The sequence below is a fragment of the Taeniopygia guttata genome, chromosome 7, assembly GCF_048771995.1.
Source record: "Taeniopygia guttata chromosome 7, bTaeGut7.mat, whole genome shotgun sequence".
Lineage (NCBI taxonomy): Eukaryota > Metazoa > Chordata > Aves > Passeriformes > Estrildidae > Taeniopygia > Taeniopygia guttata.
In genome coordinates this window covers 33,361,251-33,382,320 of record NC_133032.1, presented here as the reverse complement: position 1 = coordinate 33,382,320, position 21,070 = coordinate 33,361,251, and the positions used below count along the sequence as shown (strand labels likewise).

The following is a 21,070-nucleotide window of genomic DNA, read 5'->3' as shown; positions in this document are numbered from 1 at the left end:
TCAGGGGGTTCTATTTGCTAACCAGACTTTGAGATTTTGCATTTCACTGTTTCAAGTCTTCCACTGCTAGAATTCTGCTGCTAGGCACTGCCTTCATAGTAGCAGTGTCACATTGTAAAAGCGGATCCAGAAGACTACAATTAGTATGTAAGTCCTACCAATGCAACTAAAACTAATTAGATAATAAAGGATGAGTGACAGAATCAATATAGTCATAGACTGGGGAGAAATTCTGAGGCAAAGCAAAAAGAAGATGTTAAGTGAAAGGAACAGCAATTTTAAAACAGATAAGAAATACAGAATACATAAAACTACTTTACAACAACTGAAGAACCTCACTGTCAGAGCATTAAGTGGAATATGACACACCTGTCTATGAAACATAAGATATGTAATAGTTATAAAGATTATAAGTCATTTTCAGTATCAAGATGCAAGCCACACCTTTCTGGTGCATATTTAATTATATCTTTGACCTAAGAGATTGTGCTTATATTAATAAGGTACTTAGTATGGTACCAATATCAGAAATTAATAAAAATGTGACATTAAGAAAATTAAATATAACCCCTTTATAATATAGAGCAACATCAATACCTGATTCAAAAGCATATGAGAGATGATCTGCAGCCTACAGAACTGAATAGTCACTGTTAGAACTTCATCTTGAGAAACTTATTGTAACATTTCCAGATGCTCATGGAAATTTTAATAAGGCAGTTACAGCACAATAGGAGGATTTGGGAAACAGAAAGAAGCTGGTCAGCTTATAAAATCGAAACTCTGCTATAGAGTAGAGTGGAAAGGGAAAAGGTCATTTATGGATTGATTGCTGAGAGGACAGTGGAATACACTGAGGTGTACATTTGCCATCAAGCTCCCTATTAATGGCATTCATTTCCTTTTCCCCCTTAAAATAACACCTCTATATTTGGCTCAAAGATGGATCAAATGAGCAAAAACTGGAATTGACCTCCAGAGGGAGGAGCATTGCATAGGTCTGGGATAAATATTAAACAAGTCAGTTATTTGCCTTGCTGTTCTGGACTGATGGGCATCAATCTTCCCTGAGTTGTGAAGAGTGACAAGTGGTTTGTGGCTGCTTGAGTCAACAGAGCAGTGCCACAGTTTTCTGTAAGCACAAATCCAGCTCTCCTGTGACACAAATGAGGATCTGGGAACAGAAGGAAGTGCTGGACAGAGAGAAGCTCAGTTCCTGTTTTCTAAAATGGCAAGAGGCAGCACTTCTTTGTTTTCAGCCAGTAGCCAGCAAAGACACTTTCAATGACTATAGATCAGCTCCCTGAACAGTCCTTCAGGAGATCCTCCTTCCTCCCTCTCCTGTTCTCAAACCCAAGTGTGCCCTTTACAAGCATTTGATTGTGCCTTAGCAGCTCCCACTATTTGCCAATTTTTGCTTTTTCTGCTCATCACCACCACTTCACCATTCCTTGCACAGCACTTTCCCTCTCCTTCTGCAGGCTGAAGCTCCTTCAGGAAAAATATTCCTAATTAGGTACTTAGGGAAGGTAAAAGCCATCCTTTGCTAACCCCTCTGAGGCCAGTGCCACAGGGTCCTTCCAGCCTGCCCACAGGTTCCAGGGGAATGAGTCCAACCCAAAGCTGTGCTTGCTCCACTGCTCTCTTTGCTGCCAGACTGCTTCCACCCAAGAACAGATATGTTTAAGGTATTTTCCTCCCACTCTTCTTGTTGTTAATAAGCTGTGCAGCAATCCCTGCTTCGCTGACCAACATAAACCATCATTTACGAAGCAGCTTCAGAACCCTCTAAAAGGGATGAAACAACTGTGCCTGACCTTTCCCTGTGGACACCACCAGCAGCATGACCAGTGTTGCATTGGCTGTTCCCTTATCAGCATAATAAACATAAACTTAATTGTAAATTTTGTCCAAAAGCCCTCCCCCTCTGCAGCATTTCCTTGTGCTTCCCCTGAGTGAAAGCCAGAGCAGTGCATCCATCTTTATTCAGTTACATGAAGTTATGGCAAAATTAAGTATGCCTATTACAAAAATAATGTTAAGAATTAGAATTAATACATTCAATTATTGTTCCTTAATTTAAAGTGAGAGGCTTCATGGCTTCCAAGACCTGGCAGGTTTTCAAAGGAGACCTGTGAGCCTTGATATGCAAGTGGCTCCTGAACTGAGACTTTTTGCCAAAAGGCAAACTCAGAAGAGCAATAAATGGAACAAATCTCAAGTGTCTTTGGAGAGTAGCCAAGTATTCATAAATGGCACATCTTGCAAAGAGAGGCAAGTGAAGCATCAATAAACCAGTAAACCAATAAACACTGAAATCTCTCTGTTGTATTCATTATATATTCACAGTTCTTTCTAAACTTAGATAAGAACCAATAATAATCCATTTGATACCCTGACTCTGAGGCCTGGCAAAAAAACCTCCACCAAACATACAAACAAATTTGTTTCTGTTCTTGTTGCATAAAGTTTTCCCTCTAACATGATTTGAAAATCAAATCATTCCTGCTGTTTTTTTCTTTTTGAACAGTTTTTCTTAAATGATACGGCTCCCAGTTTCAAATCTTATCTTTATCCCCGAGGTGTTCTTGGAGAGTCTCACTCCACAAAGAAAAACATTGTTAAAACAACTGGAGAAACACCCAGTTAGCACTAGCTAAGGATCTAGATGTCAACCCAAATGGAAAAGCTCAGTGGAAAGAAACCCCACAAATTTAAGGTACACAGGCACTGCAGCCAAATGTGTGACAGAGGCAGGGCAGGCTCCGAGTCTGCAGCAGCGCCTTGCAGGGACAAGGAGAGGGCCCAGGCAGCTCTCAGCACAGCTAAAATGCAATGTGAGCACAAGGATCTAGATAAATGTGTCAGGCCAAGTTAGTCACACAGTCTGCGGCATAAAATAAGTCTTTAATGTGTGTGATTATGTGTGTCCCTAGTGACTGGATTAGAGACTCATGCCTTGCCCCAGAAGCCTGAGATGCTGGGTCCATTTCCCATCACAGCATCAGACACATCCCATTTACAGCTCCAGCTGCTCTCAAGAGACTTCAGAACTCCACTTGTGACTCTGCTTTTGGTCACAGAAAAGCTCAGCTTGCAGTCACCCTCCTTGAGGAACGAGCCTTTGTCACATGAGCCACAGGCTGGGTAGCCTGAAACAGTGGATTCATGTTCACACAAAACACACTCCAAGGGAGATTTAGCTCAGGAAGAAGCTGTGACAAGTTGGCAAGTGCCACCAAGAGGTGCAGCTGTGGCACCTCGCTGGCAGCTGGTGTCCCATCCCTGGTGTGGCCAGTGTGGATCTGTCCCTGCTGCAGCAGCACAGACACTCAGCTGAGCTCATCCCACCCCCTGCCCAGAGCCCCTTGTCCCAGGAAACTGGCAGACAAATATATAGACATTCATTAATATCTGAGATTAAAATCTTTATCCAGACTATTTTCATTACTTTTATATATTTCACAGCCAGTACATGATGAAAGAAATCTGACTTTTCTTTACTATTCACACACCAAAAGCAATGCCCAGTGTAAGCTCTATAGTTACACATTTTAAAAACATAGGATTGAGAACATACATTGAGATTTTTCATTTTCCCTTGCACAACACCCAATAAAATCTTAAGCCCTGCAACAAAAAATTACTACTATTGCTCCCACCACAGCAACCTCACAAATCACCCTTTAATTCTGGTGGAATGGGACAAGATCAGCTCAGAGCTGAACTCTCCCAACAGTATTTCATCTAATAATGGCTATCAGAAACCTGATGCATTTCAACTCTGGAAAAACCTCACTTCAGCTATCAAAACTCTTACCAAGAAATATATTTTTGCTTCCTTTTAGCAGCAGTTTTCAGATGGATTGATCAGCTATACTCCAAAAATTTTTACCTTACTAGCTCTAATGACTTCTTTGGATAAGTTATCAGAACTTTTTCCAGTTCTTACCCAGAGGTCCTCTGTGCAGACACTGTGGCATGAGGCTGGTGCTCAGTAACAGTTTGGGGAATATTTCATTGGAGGTAGTGGCTGAATTGCATTTTATATGCTTGAGCAGCACTTTGCAATGCATGCTTTGTCATTTTGGTTTACTCTCAATATTACTTTTTATTTCTACAGTGGTGTCTCTCTAAGCCTTGCAAGTGACAGAAGTTAACATATTTTACATCTTGCCTCTGCTTTGATCTCCTGGATTTTACAGCCCATGTGAAAGCTGTGCTGGCTACTGTCAGTGGCAGAAGTCCCATGGGCAACTCAGCACCAGGCAACTCTGCCCATGCTCCGCTCTCACCTTTGAATTCTCCTGGAAAGTGCAAACTTGACTTCTGCATGAACTTTCTCTTTATTTAAACCTGACAGCTACATTATTTCCTTCCTTTAGAAACCAATGTTCTTGAAGACATTGTTCACATTAATACAAAATACCTCAAAGCATTAGCAAAACAAAGTCTAAATGGTATTTAATGCAGCCATTATTGTCCCCAACCCTGTGAACACCTGAGGTCATTCCAATCCATTGCATAAGAGCTCCAATTCTGTTGGGTGGAAATGTGTAAAAAATATAAATGCATAGATTTCATATGAAGAATGAAGCTAAATGTAGTACAACCATGAAAAAAACCTTAATGCTGGGGGCATAATATCATGCTCAAAGAATCAAGTTCAACATCACCTACTGCTACTAGATCTACACTGCCACTGCATGTTTTAAATTTTAATTCAGAAAACATGAGCAAAGATTCAATTTTCTTTCCTGGTATAGTCATATTGATAGAAAAGCTTTGCTTCTGTATTATGATCACTATTAAGAGTCTACAAATTGTATTGCATATTTACAACACCACAGACTATTTGAGAAACTCTCCAGGTTCAAGGTGAGATGTGAAAGTTATTTTTCGGTACAAGTTCTCCTGAAAGCACACAGGGGGAAAGAAAATCCCAGCCTATTAATCCAGCAGCTCCAGCAATTCAGTCTGTAGCACTTGGCAATCTGAATTCAACATGAAGCACCAATTCAACCAGGCTCCACTGTGCTCCCATCCACTGCCCAAAGATACCTAAACACAATTATGAGACAAACCAGAGGGTGCCAGAATGACAGTGCATAGGAAGGCTTAGAAGTTTCCTTTCTTTAAAAAAAAATCTTCTGTTTCAGTGTATTTTGAGGGAGACAAAGACAACTGCTCACACAGTAAGAAAGAACACAGACACATCTCTTAAGGTAAGACTGTTCATTTCATGCTTTATTAGCACAATCCTATTACCTATATTTTCCTCCCTTCATTTTAATTAGAACTGCAATATAATGGAGCCATCCTGAAGGCCTCATAGCTAAAAGCTGTAACTTCTATTCTAAACTCTATTTTTTGCAGTGTACAATCTTGGCTAGGGAAGTAAAAAACAGTTTAGACTGAAAACTGTCAGGTTTATCTTGAACATGAACAGAATAGAGGTTAAGGTCTATGATTTGAAGACAATCTGGCAGTGTTGAGTTACAGGTCACTGACACTGCATTAATTTGAAATGTTCTAAACCCCTCCCACCAAACTCATATCTGAGCACTGCAATACTTCATTTTTTCATATCAAGGTATGCATAGTTTGTACACAGACTGAAAGATTCACCTTTTGCATCTTGGTGTATGTGTAGTTCTTACTTGTGTGCACATGTCCCCCTCAACAGAGACTTCAAGGGGCAGTCACAGAAGAGAGCTCAGGGCAGCTCCCTGTCTGCCAGCCCAAGGAGAGGCTTCCCCAAAGCCAAAGGAAAGAGGTAACCCAGCTCAGAAAATGAGAAATCGCTGCCCTATGGGCATTAGCAGCCCTGGGCTGGGGTGTAGAGCACCCAGCTCAATCCAAGAGACCCCTCCAAGCAGCTCCGGTGCATCTCAGCTGTGCCTCCTCTCACTCCTGCTGGGCATCTGCCCTGGGGATAATCCTTGACAAATGTTTTCCTCTCCACATCTTTAGGGTCTCAAATATACCAACTAGACTTCCCAGTTAATGAAGCCCTCATTTGAATTCAAATCATAGAGAGAGTGGGGGTTTTTGGGGAAATGAGGGCTCTTGCACCAGCCTAACAAGAAGGGGGTGCTTAAACACACATATGACACTGCTGGCCCCACAGCTGAGCTAGAGGGTGACCAGTGTGTCACAACAGCTCTGCAGGGTGAGCAGCCCCTGCATCTGGGCAGAAGGCAGCTGGTGTCTCCAACTGTGCCCCTGGGAGCAGAGCTCTTGGGATCACTGCCTTGTCTGATGCTCAAGACAAAAATTGTATCCCAGTCTCCCCAGACACCCACACACCATTTAAGTCCATAATATCTCCTCATCACTGCAGCAATCTACCTCAGAGCTCCATCTGTAGAAAAGCACTATGACTTCCATCCAGACTCTTTGGGGGTGATGAGAAATTAAAACAAGAAACATTTATTTAACAGCAAATGCCTTAACTCCAGTCATATTCCTCTTCAGAAAAAAGACAACCATATGGATGGTACAAATGTTCCCAAAAAGTTATGAGCCTCATCCACTGACTTTCTCTGAATAAAAATAAGGGTCTGCATCAGAAGGGCAGACTTTAACACTCAGCAAAGCAAAACTTATTTTGCATGAACCCGATATTTACTTTTTATGAAGTCCACATTGAGCTAAGAGAAGCAATTAGGATGGATTGGATCAGCGTTGCCTCAGGAAAGTGTGGCAAGATTCTGAATTGGAAACAAGCACATTATTACATGAGCAGCTCCTTCTCTCTGCCTCATCACAGACTGTTATATAGATAGAGATGCATTTTCTGGAGTGTATAATGCAAAACAAAATTAAATAGATTTTCCTCTTTTCTGTAGGGCTATGCTTCATAAGGGCAAAGACAACCCTGGACTCCCTAGACAGCAGAGGAGAAGTGAGATTGTATCTCTAGCCCATAATCTGTTTTGCTGATTTTGGAGCTATAGGCGATGAGAAGAGAGGTCTAAAGGAACTTGTTTCATTTTCCAAAACAACTTATGGGCAAGATGATATTAAAAGTTTTTTTAAGGCTTCAACCTTCACTTACCAAAGAAGTATGGAATTTTTTTTGTCACTGACTTCAACAGTGGAGGATCATGCCTTAAAAAATGCAGTTTTTTGTGTGAGTGAGATGAGTTAAAGAGCACTTTGACCTCCTTTTACACTCATTTCATAATATTAAACACTTCCTTTTAACGCTAATATTCCCCCTTAACATTTACATCTACATCCCACATTTATTCAACATTCACGTTTAACTTTACATTAAAACATGTAAAGTTTTAATGACAACATATCCCTTATGACACAGTGTATGACCATAAGATGTCAACCCCTTGAAAAATGGGGAAAATGGGGGAAATTACTTCTAGCAACATAAGGAACTGGTGTGGCTCCTGTGTGGTAACCAGTCCAGGGATCCCTTTATCCAGCTCTGCATGCTCACAAATCAGTCTGCACACCCACAGGATGTGAGGGCTGCCAAGTGCAGGCAAGGCAGAGCCTGAACTGGTGGAATCATCTGCAAAGCCTCACTGGTTTGATTTCCAGCTGCTGAGGGCACTCAGCAAGGCAGGGTATCCCCAGGCAGGACGGTGACACAGCCAAGATACAGAAGAGTTCCAGCACTGCAGCAGGTCCATCAATTTCCCATTGCTCAAACACAAGCCATTTGCCATTTACAGGGGTTTGTTATCTCCCCATCAATGGATCAATGGAATTACAAGCTTATTATGCACAGTCAGGCTTGGATTATAGCACATATTAAGACAACATATAAGGTTTTTTAATACTGAAACAATGTTTTGCTTGTTTAATTTTTAAACACCTTCCAATACCAGAGCATAAATCCTATTATCAGCTTTTGAAGTTATTACCTCAAGGTCATCTTCAAGAATATTTACCATTTTGCTACCAATTTCAAAAAACTGTCTTTAGAAGGGTTTTCTATATTTACCAGTTGCAAGTTTGGACTCTAAATCAGTCAAGTTACCTGATTTTGATGCAAACTGGGGGAAAATGTATGAATTAATTTCAGTAGGGATGAAAATGACTCACCAGTATCTCTATTCAGAGAAGCACTGCAATCTATTGTGGTGGTATTGGCAGCAGAACAAGACACATTACACTTGCAATGCATCAGAGGAAGGAAAGGAAGTAGGCTTGTCCATGAGGGATGGAAAAGCCAAGTAAAGTTGTCAGAGTACTCCTCCATCCCACAAGAGGCTCAGGGTGACAGCAACACTTCTGTTTATTGTTCAATCAGCTTTCTACAGTGCCCAGACCTGCACAACAGCAGAAGGACAAAGAAGGTGGTCAGTAAAAATGAAAATGGCCACAGCAGATTTGACCCAGAGCTTCATGAAATGCAGAGGGAATGCTTCAGATGTTCAGCATCTTCCCTGGTGGCTTCAGACTGGTATGTTCTGGTGCCTCCTAATCAATATTCAACAAACCAGAGGTGGACTTTCTCTGAGAGGCTAATGAGTGCTTATGGCCCCGATCTGGTGTTTACCAGATTGTAAATGCTGGTACTCAAAAGCTCAAGTGAGGACAGCAGGGCAAAAGAGTAATTTGGTTTAAACCAGTCACAAGCTGCATTTCTCTCAGTAAAGTTATGATAGCTATTTGTCATGCAGCTCTGCCTTATACAAGCAGAACAAAAATTTAAGGATTGTGATATTTTTAATATTACATTTATGAAGATGATTACCCAGCTGCTGTATAATTTCCATCTGTGTTCTGCTGCATTTATACCATTAGTGCCACACTGTGGTTAGACAGACAGGCCCAGATTTTGGAGAAAAGAGTGTGGCTGACAATTAGCATATAACTGTGTGGAGTAGCAACAAATGAGTTTTTCTGTACACTGTTACCTATAAATTTAATGATTGCTTGCTTTTTGATAGCTTTTCAAAATCAAGCAAGAGACACAAAGACCCATGCAAGCTCCAGCAGTTCTCTGCTGTATTCAAAGAAGTTGGCTCCATGATAAATTTGCAAAGCTTCAGTTTAAATAGACTAATGAAGTCCCTCCCAGCAGGGAATACATAATTTTTATACTAAAAAGAAAATTGAAATACATCTAATATCTATTTGCTTCCTTTTTTTTTCTTAAACCTTATCCTGGGACATTTCCATGTGCTTGTGGGAAGCCTCTCATCCCAGATCTCCCTCTTTCCTCATCAAGCCAGCACAGCTCCATTCCCACCACTCATGTTCTTGCTCACCTGCCTCTCAGAGGGACTCTGATAGCTCCTACCATTTCCTCAGGCCAACACTCTGAGTTTTATACCCCTTATCATCCTGGGTATCGATTTGGAGAGGCTGCAGTTGATTCAGACTGTTGTGACCCAGGCAGGAGGTGCTTCCTTCTTGCTGCATCTTTTTAGCATTGCCTCACTCCCTGTGAAAATCTCACTACAGCTGCCTTTGATTTCACTCAGCTTCTGCTGTTTGGCAATGTGATGCAGGCAGCTGCAAAGCCAAGAACATTTTGGGGGTTCTCAGGGGTGTTTTTGGCTTTTTTTAATGCCACACAATATTAATTATTTTTGGCAGGAGGCTAGACAAACTCCACCAAAGCTCTTTCTTGAAGAGAAAAATAAATCAGCACCTCTGCTCATACTCCTTTCCTTTACAAATAAGTACACCACACTGATTTTTATAGAATGAGTCTCAGCTGTTTTCAAATTGTCACTTAACCTCTACCTCTTCAGCCTGAAAACAAGCAGCTCCTTTTCTCCCACATATGACACCTTTGATTGGGAATTTTCCTCTTCATCGCTGGCTCTTCACACTTAGAAGAGCTATAAATGGTAAAAAAAAATGGTACAAATACCTTATCTTCTGAAAAGCAGAGGACAGCTAAAATTTTGTTTGGTCTTTTTATTTTCCTTTTCTGTATTTTATGTCTTGATTTCTTCTTTCACAAAAGGAAAACCACTTGCTCCGCGTTCTGGGCATTACCTTTCAGAGATGCTGACCCTTCAGATTTGGTATTGATTGCAGCATTCATTTGGGGTATTCCTTAGATGTAAATATCAGGCCTATTACCTGCATGCATAGGTTCTAAAAGCACATTGTTCCAAGCATGTACATTGTGCTGTCTCAGGCAACTATCCATAAATCTCTGAAAGCACTAAAACTCAAGGACTTGAGCTCATCAAGAAACAGTTATCTCTACACATTCATCAAGCCAGCTTTCCACATGTGACAAATGTGCAATTATTTACACATCTAATAGAGACCTGCATTCTGTCTCAGCTCATTGTGAGAAATTCCTTACAGTAAATTCAGAGTAACTACACTGCTTTCAAAGACCTGGGCAAAGCCTGTGTGGCCAAACACCCTAATGAGAGCAGGACTGCTGGCTTGATCCCCTCCTGCTTGGATGCTCTGCATTCCTCCTCTGATAGACAATCAGAGCAATATAGATGAAAGACTATTTATTTATTGGGCCACTAGTCAAAAAAAGTGCAAAGTCATATAGTGAGAGAAGAAAAGAGAAACCATAGGGACTACCATGAACCTCACTTGCATTTTTACCTTTGGAAATCTCCTCTTCATTAGTTAGAGACTGTATTACTCTAAACAGAAAATCAACTATTCTCATGAGGTTCAGAGGCACAGCATCTTCTTCCTTCTTAAGAAATACAATTTTGACTGAGATAACTTGCTTCTTCTCAAAGCCAGAGGAAAAAAAAATGTAGTAGGAAATCTGTCTTAGAAGTAATAACTTACCCATTATATTGGAATAGTATTTAAGTGACAACAAGGCAATCAACAAAAGAGCAACATTATTTGTTCAGTCAATTTCTTTTAAAGTGATAAAACAATTCAAAGCCCAGGCCATTACAATGCTGATCAAAGAAGAGAGGGAGAAACCTGAGGAAAAAGAAGCATGGCAATATAAAATATTCAGAGTACTTACATATAATATAGTTTCAGAGACAGTGGACACAAAATAGGGAAACAATTGCAGTGTTTGAAAACTAAAGCTGGGTAAATCAATGATTGCTAGTCATCAGACATGCCTCACACACATCATTTATTCAATCAGAATCCTTACTCCATCCTCCTTGACAGAAACAATAAAAAACTCCTCTGTGTAGTTAAGGCTCAATCTGGATATCTGAGGAAGACAGGAATCCAATAAATTCATTTCAAGGCAGAAATTTTTCTTCTAATTTTCTTCATAGATAGTAGTTTTCCAGCTCTCCAGTGTTCTTCCATGTGCTTGTGAATCACAGTTATTGCAGAAGCACTCACAGGGAAATATTGGTGGTAATAGTAAAGTTCAGCAGTGCCTTCAGCCAAATGAAACCAAAAAGCTTTTGGTATTGGTGACTCTGGGGGTCATCACCTAACTGTGAGGGAAATGTAGGAGCTATTGGTACCAGAGATAAAAAAACCATGACTAAAATACAAGGAAAAGCTGTTGGCCAATTTATTTTTTCATATGTTTTTGTCATTCTTATCAGCATGGTGTGTAAAAAGCCTTGTCATGGGAGATAATCCCATTCTCCTAAACCCCTTGTAAACAAAAAAAAACCCACAAACAAACAAACAAAAAACCCACAAAAAACCCCCATGGATTCAGGCCCAAAGCCAAAGAGGACCTAACATGGAGGAAGCCAGAAAAGAACAAGACAGACTCCATCAGGAATGAATTATAAGGAGCAATGGGATGGCAACAAAGACATTTCCAAGATGTGTCTTCAGACTTGGGAAGGCACTTTGAGAGAAAACCTTGTGTTTGTAAGTGTAACAAAGCCAGGCTGGTGCTGTGGGACAATCTGTCACTTCTCAGAGAGATGATCCATCGTGACCTAGGGGATAGGAAAAGAGTTGGCACTTGGCACAGCTACAGTTGTCAAGGTCAGAGAGAATTATCTGTGGCAGCCAAGGCACAAGTAATTAAAGTCTAGACAAGATTATTAGGGACTTCCCTGTCCCACAGTTACTGGTGACAGTGTCCTTTCTCTTCTCTGCCCAGCCCTCCCATCTTCCTCTCTTATGCCAACCCCTCCACCTCCTGCCCTGTCTTCCTTTGTTCTAAATTAAACCCAAGGTAAAAAAACAGATGAAGTGCTTCTGCCACAACTGACATCACACAGTGAGGATCATATTAGCTAATGCATTAAATAGACACTGAAAAGCAGGGAAAGGGATAAATTATACCCTTGTCTGTTTGCTCAGCTGCTCTGCCCTGTCAGTTGTGGTGTTTGTTTGTTAAACTGTCCTCGCTAAGAGCAATATCCGAGAGCTCTGGCACTGACAGTGCCAAGGCAAAGCATTCCCAGCCCCTTGCTAAGGGTGTGATCCCCTTCCCTTAAAGGGTCCATAATCACCACCTCCTAGGACCCTCTTCTGAGCTTTTTCAGGAGGAAATTCTGTACTCATTAAATTACTGTATTGATCTGGAGCCAGCACAGAATGAAGATGGTTAAAAACTGGAACCATGTGTAGGATTTTGTGAAATTTGGAAATACATGAAGAAATCGGGCAATACATCCAGAAATCTATCCCAAAGTTCTATAAAAAGGAAAGCGATACTTCAGTTTTACCTATCATTAACAAGGAAAGCATCTTGTACCTTTTTTTTTCCATCCTAAGGACAATTTGGGGTACAATAATGCTTTGAACTGGTATTTCAAAGGAAGATCAGATCCTTTTGCAACTTCTTATTCCAAGTGATTGATGTGTTCATGGCAAGTATTCTTGTTCACAGATCAAAAGTGACAAGCACCAACCCATATTCTCACATAAAATCACCTGTAAAGCATTCCAACTAAATATCTACCAACTCCTAAAGACATTCATTGATATCATGCCCCACTTTCCCACTTGTACTGGCTGATTTCTTGTCTTGAGTTCTGACAAGCCCACTAAGACAGATGTGAGAAAAGGTGGCAGAAAATAGAGGAGAAAGAGGAAAAAACGAAGTCATTATTTTTCAGAAATATCCTTAGAGATTTTCAGGGATTTAGGACATTTATTTTTTTAATACTCAATGCAGAGGCAACTGCAGCCATGCAAGTCTAGAGCCACATAAGCAAGAATTAATTTCAAAAAGAATATTGGCCATTGTGCTTAACTCATGGAGTTTATTCTTTTTGCTGGATCTAGCTGCAAAGTACACTTATTCAAGGAAACTTGCCAGGATACACTAAGTTTAGGGATTATACTAAGGATTAAGCTCATAAGCATTACACAGCACTCTTTACAATAGTCCTTGGATATTCAAAATTTTCACAGATCACTTGCAAAAGGTAATCTGAGGTGAAGGATTCTCACACCAGGAGCATTGCAAAAGAAATCCAGAAACTCATCCAAACTTGCTTTTGCTCCCAAAATAGCAAGCATGTCCTGAGGTATAAAATATCTGAAAGCATTTGGCCTCAGCTATTGGATGAAGGCACAAATAATGGGACTTGGGGGAAAGAGTGACAACCACCAACCACGCATTCTGAGAGCTTCTGTTGTTGCAACATAGTTCCTCCCTTTCTAAAGGCACAGCCTCCATAAATCATCACTCTTCTAGACTTCAAAGCCACTGAAATATCCCTATCAATACATCACTCAAGTCAGACATCAGCTTTAACATGCTACGTGATCACTAATAGTCAGGGTGAGCAGTCAGAGCAAACAAGTGTTGATAGGTCCAGTCAATTATTATTGTCTGACAAAACATTATCTCCAGGAGATCTCTTCCTCGTGTTTCTGAAGATAATATAGAGTTGTGCTTCAAACCATGCCCCTCAGATGCCATAAATTTCAAAGGTCTGCACCAGGACACTCACTCACTTCAGACACTTAAAACTACAAAGCTTCAAGGATGCAGAGCTAACATTAAAGTCATCCAAAATAACATCTGCATCACCCACATGTGGAGGCAAACAGCTTGAGCTGCTCTCTCCAGCTGGGCCAAGTGACCTTAGCTTGAATCTTCCTGAATTGAAACTAATGACCCACAACATCCACTGCAACTATTAAAGCAAATAAACAAACACCCTGACATCTCCTGACAGCATCTGAATCCTCTCCTTCTCTCTGCCTGATATCTCTACAGATCATCTTGATACCAGTAATGCAAAACAGTTGCCAGATCAGTGAGAGCTCTGGAGACACAGAGCAACAGGCCATAGTTTGCCAGAGAGCTGCCTGGGTTCCAGGAGATCCACACCGAACTGGAAAGAGTCTGAGACACAGACCCAGTCCAGCCAAACTGGGTAGATTTTGCCCTTGGATGAAGAAAATGTTGGTTTAAGATGGTTTAAGCAAGAAAATGGGTAACAAACAAGCAACCCTTACCCTGACAGGACAGGGGAGGCTACAAACTGTCACTGCACACATCACAGTTGAGGTGGCCACAATACACAGAGTGTCACCATACACTTTCAGAAGGCTACAACCCATACAGAGTAACATCATATCACTCCAGAAGGCTGCAAGAATCTGCCCTTCTTGTTCTTTTGCCCAGCCATGTATACTCCTTATGTTCATGCAATGCACCTCTGTGCCCTCTGTTCCCTTTGGTGGTTGGTCAGTGCACCTGAGCTCATTCATTGCTGCTCACTTGCTTTTCACAGCTGTGCCTACTGGGGATGAGGCTGGGCCATATCCCAACTCCCAGTTACCACAAACTGTGTGCCCACACCAAACTGCCCCTAAATGCTGGCACCCAGAGGCTGCAGCTCCCAGGTGTGGCCATGCTGCATCCCTGCTCCTGAAACTGGGTCACAGTTCCACAAATACTGAGGGCCACACAGAGAACCTACTCAGTAGCCCAAAACTAAGTTCTCTTATAGAAAAGTGTTCTTTAGATCCATTAGAAGCACTCTCAGTTCCATTTGAGTTCCAGTTGCATTTCAAAATCTTCCTGATTAAACACACCTAGAGAATGGGAAGATATTCCTTTTTACAACAAGTCTTACTCTTGCAAAGTCAGACCCTAAAAAAATAAGCCTGCTTTGACTTGATTACGGGTCCCCCTCCTCCCTCCCAGCCTTTTCTTTTCTGTGCTGGCTATAGTGACAAAATAGGCCCAAAATGTCAGCTTTCATTTAGAAAGAAGTTTCCAGCCCCTTTGATCACAAAGCAAACCTTTGAAATGTGAAATGAGCTTAAAGCAATGCATCAATGTGTGCTCAAGTCTTTAGGCACCTGTAATAACAGTAGTTGGATGTGTGAACTGTCCTATCCGAGTCAGCAGAGTGCAAATTCTAAAGTCAAGTTAAATACAGGACACATGGTTCAGTGATTAGATCACTATTTTGGCATTTGTGATGCTCAGGTTTAGTTTTCTGCTGAACCACACAGAGAATAGGAATTTGGACACGTTGTTTGGCAGAAGGTTTAAACCACAAGCTCATCCCAACGGAGACCTGGGGGTTGGTTGGTGCCAGAATGGCTCTGCCTCCTGCTCTCCCTTGCCATCTATGGTTGGATTTGCATGGAATCCCAGCTTTTGGCCACAAGACTGGAAATCCATTCAAAATATTTGCAAAGTACCAGATTGTACTCTTTGAACAGACCAGAGTCTCAGAGTTCATTAATTCCATGAATCACTAGAGGATGCAACATTGCATTCCTAATGAAAATATACAACGAATGAAAAGCAGGACAGCAACAGAGCTGAGCAGTGAAGGGAAAATACACTCATCCTGTAACTACAGCCCTGTGACTGGGCTCCGTCCTGTATGACATCTTAAAAAAGGAATTTCACAGTGTTAAACATTTCATTTTCTGATAGCAGATGAAATAATAAGATAACGGAGTAACTACTGCCAAAAACTAGGGGGGAAATGCCTAGCTCTGCTAAAAACCCCAGAGGATGGTAGGGAAGGGTATTTATGTATGTATACAAAATTAATACAGATGTATGTATCATTTACCAATGAAGTGTGGGCGTATCCAGGCCAGCAACCCTACAGAAACAAACACAGTAGAATTTACTATTTTCTCTCTCCACAGTTATGACAGATTCAGAGCACCAATGATATTTTGACAGATTGCTTACTGAAAAAGCTCTGGCTGCAATTTATACTTTTTATTTTCTCAAAACCCTTGCCATGCTAAAGCCCAGCAAAACCACAGCTGTATGAATGCACGTCAGACTGTTGACTTCAAGAAGACTGCGAGGAGGAAAAGTCTGCACCTAGGTATGCTATTGAGAAATTTGGCCCTAACAACATTTATTCTGCCCAAACAGAGTCATATCTATCTATGTGGAGCATCCATAATATATAAAAATATATAAAAAGGTACCTCTAAAAACCACCACAGGAATCATATCTAGAGCAGAATAAAAATGGCGTACAAAAATAAAATATTCCCTCCCATTCTTCAGCCCATTGATGCAAGAAAGAAGGGAATTTTCCCCTTCAAGCCAGCCTTTCTTAGACAGTGAGGCCATCCTATTTTCTGCCAAGCTTCAGGCAGCTTTACAAGGATAAGGTCATTTCTTTTAAGATGTACCATTAGCTTCCTTACTGCTGGAGAAAATTAAAAAGGAAAATTGCCTGTCACACCCAGAGAGCTAAGCTGATGATGAAGGCTGAAGTCTGCTCAGAGTTTCATTCCTGGGCTTAGACTTTCAGGTTACCTTATTTATTTATTTTCATGCACTTTGAGTGCTGTTTAAAATACAAAACCTGCCAAGTATTTGCTTTCTTGCAAAGATGATAAATTGGGCTAGTTTTCCAATGTGCTGCATATACACAACCCCAGCTTTTAGGTGATCTGGAAGGGTCTCAGGTAATTTTATCTTTTTGATGGCATGTAATCTTCAGTGCTGAAATGAGACACATTTTGTCTCTGTTTTTCCCTCACCATCTAACTCATGGCTGGGCTGATGATGCTGGGATTGATGTGCCTAGGAAGAGATACCTGCTATTTTTATTGCTTATATGTTATCTTTTCGTTTTACTACTATTTTTCTGTACACTGTTTGGAGAGCAGTAGACCTATCCCACTGCATCTCTTTCCAAGTGTCAGATTACTCATCCAAGCAATGACCTTACTTTTCTGGAAGCCTAAAGATGTGTTTGTTAAAGCAGACAATTGGACACACTGAGACAGCCTGCCAGGCATGGTAACTTTGTCCATATAAAAGGTGATGGCTACAGATTCTGATGGATTCTGAATATCCTTTTTCTGGGACAGCTGATACCTGCCTCCTTCAGCAAAGATTCTATCTTGCTGATATGTCTCAGGGAAAGTTTTTAAACCTTCAACAGAAAAGGGATATATTAAAGTAACCATGATAGATGATATTGAAATATCACATAGTGTCCAAATCATGCATCCTATTCCTCCCCAGTTCTTACCTTGATAGGTGAGGGCTAGCATATAAAAATAGTCTTTCTTCTTCAAGAGATCACACAAAGCCGTTTGACTGCAGCAGGATTTTCTCTCTAGGCACTGGTTGGCCTTTTCTTCCCTCTCTGTGGGGTGGAGGAACATCCAGCACATCACCACAGCAATGGTAATGCCTCAGCTAACGCCTCAGAGAGCCAGCAGTCATCACATTCTGTGGCTCAAGTTGGCAAACACACTACAAAACAACTGCATGGAGAAAAACAAAGATCATTTCCTTGACCTTACACACCTATTACTGCTGCCTTCGAGCTCCCTGGCCTCACCCAGAGCTCTGCTCCTGCCGGCTTTGCCATCCATCTCCAAGGCACTGCCACTCCACCTGGAGCACACCCAGGGCCTGATCCCACTCCTCCCAGACATGCTGCTCTTTGGCATTACAGAAAGGAACCACATTTTAACATTGGGCCTGACTTACAACAGCAACAGCCATCCACCAGCTCTTATCCCAGAATTTCAGTCTGAGTAAAGGCACTCAGTGAATGATAATTTCAGGATTACCAAAACAAGGACAGAAGAAGATGGTGTTATGTTTCCCTGTGACCAAGTAAAGTGTCATTACCTTATACATACAAAGGTTCTTGGTGGCCAAATCCTCTTCTAGGAAAGCACTTAGAGAAATAAACCCCATCCTGTGGCCAGTCTGACACATATAGAGACACTCTGCAAGATTTTTAAAAAGTGACAGCTTGATGCAAAAGCTCAAACTCCAAAAAGAAAAGTAGAAATCCAGGTATATGCAGCAAACTGTGCACTTGAAACCAAGAAGATGCCAGAAAGTGAATGCTTTACATATTCAGGCTGTTTCCTCTCCTCCTACTACTATAATGTACCTTTTTAACAAACAGTTATGGGCCAAAAAATGCATTTTTCTTTAGATCATTGCATGTACACAGGTTTAATTTACAGACCAAAACAATCAACAATATGGAAGCAGTATTTACCAACAAATGCAGGTTTTATTCATATATGCAGAATACTGCTATGCATAAAACATGACGTGAAACACAGCTTTATGTATTTTTACTGGGTAAACTTAAACTTTGATTTACATGCATTTCACTAAAACTTTATTGCTTCCTCGTCAGATAGGACAGAATCCTTTCTGTATCTTAGATGGTAAATATAGTTAATGTGCTGAGCCTGCAATGGATCAGCAGTGAAGCTGTTTAATAGTGACATAAATTATTTCAGTGACTTCTCCTGCAAGTGAGAGATGACTCCATGTGCTATAAACTAATACCAAAGGAATGATGCTCTTTCATGCTAGCAAAGTGCCTTGGCTATATTGTTTTTGTATCCTGTTGGGGATGCTACAAATGCAGCATGTATTACAACTATATGCACCTAGGCCATTTTTCTTTGCTGTTTTTAATGCTCTCCTGCACCGAAAATTGAGCTTCCATGTCTGAATGAAGGCAAAGCCAATTACTTTCTTGAAAACTTCTCTTCCAAGTCTGCAAATCCCAACAGATTTTTAAAAACCTTTCAATTAGCTTAAAAATATATTCTAAAATAACGATGCCTGCAGAAACTAAGAAGCATGAATGGAGTTGGATGGCTTTGGAGAGCCACATGCACATCCCACCCTTCTCCACACCGCAGGGGCTGCTCAGCAATGCTCCAACTCCATTAGCCTCTCCCTGTCTCCAGAGACAGTGGGATCCTTCCCAGAGCATTCTGTTCAACCTGCAGCTCAAGTGCACTTCTGCTAGGAAAACATTTTCTATTTGTCCTCTAATTGGTCACTTATAAAAATCTTTCATGTGCATTGTGGTTTCTCAGCAGAAATGACAGGAGTTCCGGGAGCAGAGCAGGTGTTCCTTACAGCGCCACGGAAAATGTGCCACCGAACAGCTGATGCAGAAGGGAGCAGCTTTCACCTATTCAGTGCAGCTCTGCTGTCTGTTCACTTTTGTTCTTGCCTCCACGGGAATTCTCCTTCTCCTTTTGTACATTTTCTTACAAACCTAATTGTAGTTTCGCCCTTTCTGGGCCTCCCACCAAGGCAGCCTAGCAGACACACAGAATGTCCCCTTGCTGTTAGGTTTTATCCCTGTACCAAAGGGATCTCATGCAGAACATCAGGTCCTCCTTTCCTACTTTTCCTCCCTTCCCCAAGCAGTCTTCCAATTGTGTTTCTCCCTCCTCTCCATCTCTTTGCATGAACTTGAACGAGTTCCTTCTTTTACACTCTTTTATTTCTCTGCCAACCAGCACTAACCTCTTTTTCCCTATACCTGCAAATGCCTCCCAATGCCTCAAATTTAATCTATAACTGCTTCTTCAATTTCCTTCTCAATCACCAGCTTTTTCATCCAGCTCCATCAATCTCAGCCCCCCAGATCCAGGGCAGAAGCTCCACAGCCGTTTTCCCCTAGAGCCCCCTTCCCACCCCGTGCCTGTAAGCCACACTCTCTCATAGGCTCTTGGGTCCTCACATTTTCTCCTCTGTCTCCTGTTAAATGTATTAATTCTCACCTCTGCCTCTGCCTCTGCCATGTCTGAGTGAAGCCACAGTGTGACCACCTCCTGTCTGTTTTACACCCAGAGCTCTCAGCACTTTTCCACTCTTTTTGAGTGGAAAACAACAAATTTTTTGACAAACTTTTTGATCATAAAAAGATTTTTTAAAATATTTCTTAAGTGCAAGAGAAAAAGCCTTCTTAAACATGTTTACTTGATTTCAGCTCTGTAAAAGAGGAACAAACTGAGCATTTTCACTCTGAGAGGAGGGAAGTGGCAGGCAAAGCCCCTCTCCTGCCCTGGAAGCAGCAGGTACAGCACAGTCCCACTCTCCCAGCATTATTCAGCACCTCTACAGGAAACTTAGCCCTTCCCAGGTCTTCATTCACTTTCCTCACTCCAGCAAGACAATGAAAATATATTTCAGCTTTGTTTTCTAGATTTGGCCAGAAAATACAGAAGGTCTGCATCACTCCTCCACCAGCCCTGTGGAACATTTTTCTGAGGGAGGAAGGGGAGTGGGGGAGTCCCTTATGGCTGACTTCTTGAATATAGAGCCCATAAAAGCACCAGTGTAATAGTTATTCCCCCACTGTTCATCCTGCTTTCCAATTACACAACATACAAATGGGCAGGCACTGAACAAAACACACAAGACTGGCAGTATAACAACTGAAATATAATCATAAAGAACCCAAATTACATAAAATTTAAACCTGGTGATGAATGTATTACACTTTGGAGTATTTCTTCCAAAGTTTTCCCAGGAAAGTCTTCACTTATGTCTTAAAGTCTAAACTGGCTCTCTCAGGAGGAGATTCTGTAAGTTATCAGTCTTTTCTGTAGTGGCTAAAGACTACTTTAAGACACAACAGAGAGTACTTAATCCGAGAGCTCTCGACCACTTTAAACATTATTTTATTGAAACCTATGATGAAAACTCAAGTCATCTACATGGAAACATCCAGGCAGGTCTCAGGACAACCCTCAATATTGTGGCAGAAGCAGGAGCAGCTCTTAAGGGAATGTTCCAAATGCACCACAATATAAACCTCATCAGGAGGTTCTTGCTTTCCCTGTAGTTCTGGGGGATCTCTGGCATGCTGATTTCCATTACTGACTGCAAGTTTCAAGTTTTCCAGCTTCTTCAATGCAAAATTAAGATGTTCTTCGTCATGTGCTTCAAGTCTTCCCTAGATTTTAAACCAAC

General features: G+C 41.3%; 1 long non-coding RNA gene across 1 annotated transcript; it reads right to left on the bottom strand.

Annotated features, from left to right (window-relative positions):
* Window positions 1–9,560: 9,560 nt before the first annotated feature.
* LOC140684527 (uncharacterized) lies at window positions 9,561–17,717 on the bottom strand. Its single transcript, XR_012056901.1, has 2 exons — window positions 17,346–17,717; window positions 9,561–11,843 (listed from the first exon to the last, which is right to left on the bottom strand). It is a non-coding gene; the product is annotated as an uncharacterized lncRNA (long non-coding RNA).
* Window positions 17,718–21,070: the final 3,353 nt, after the last annotated feature.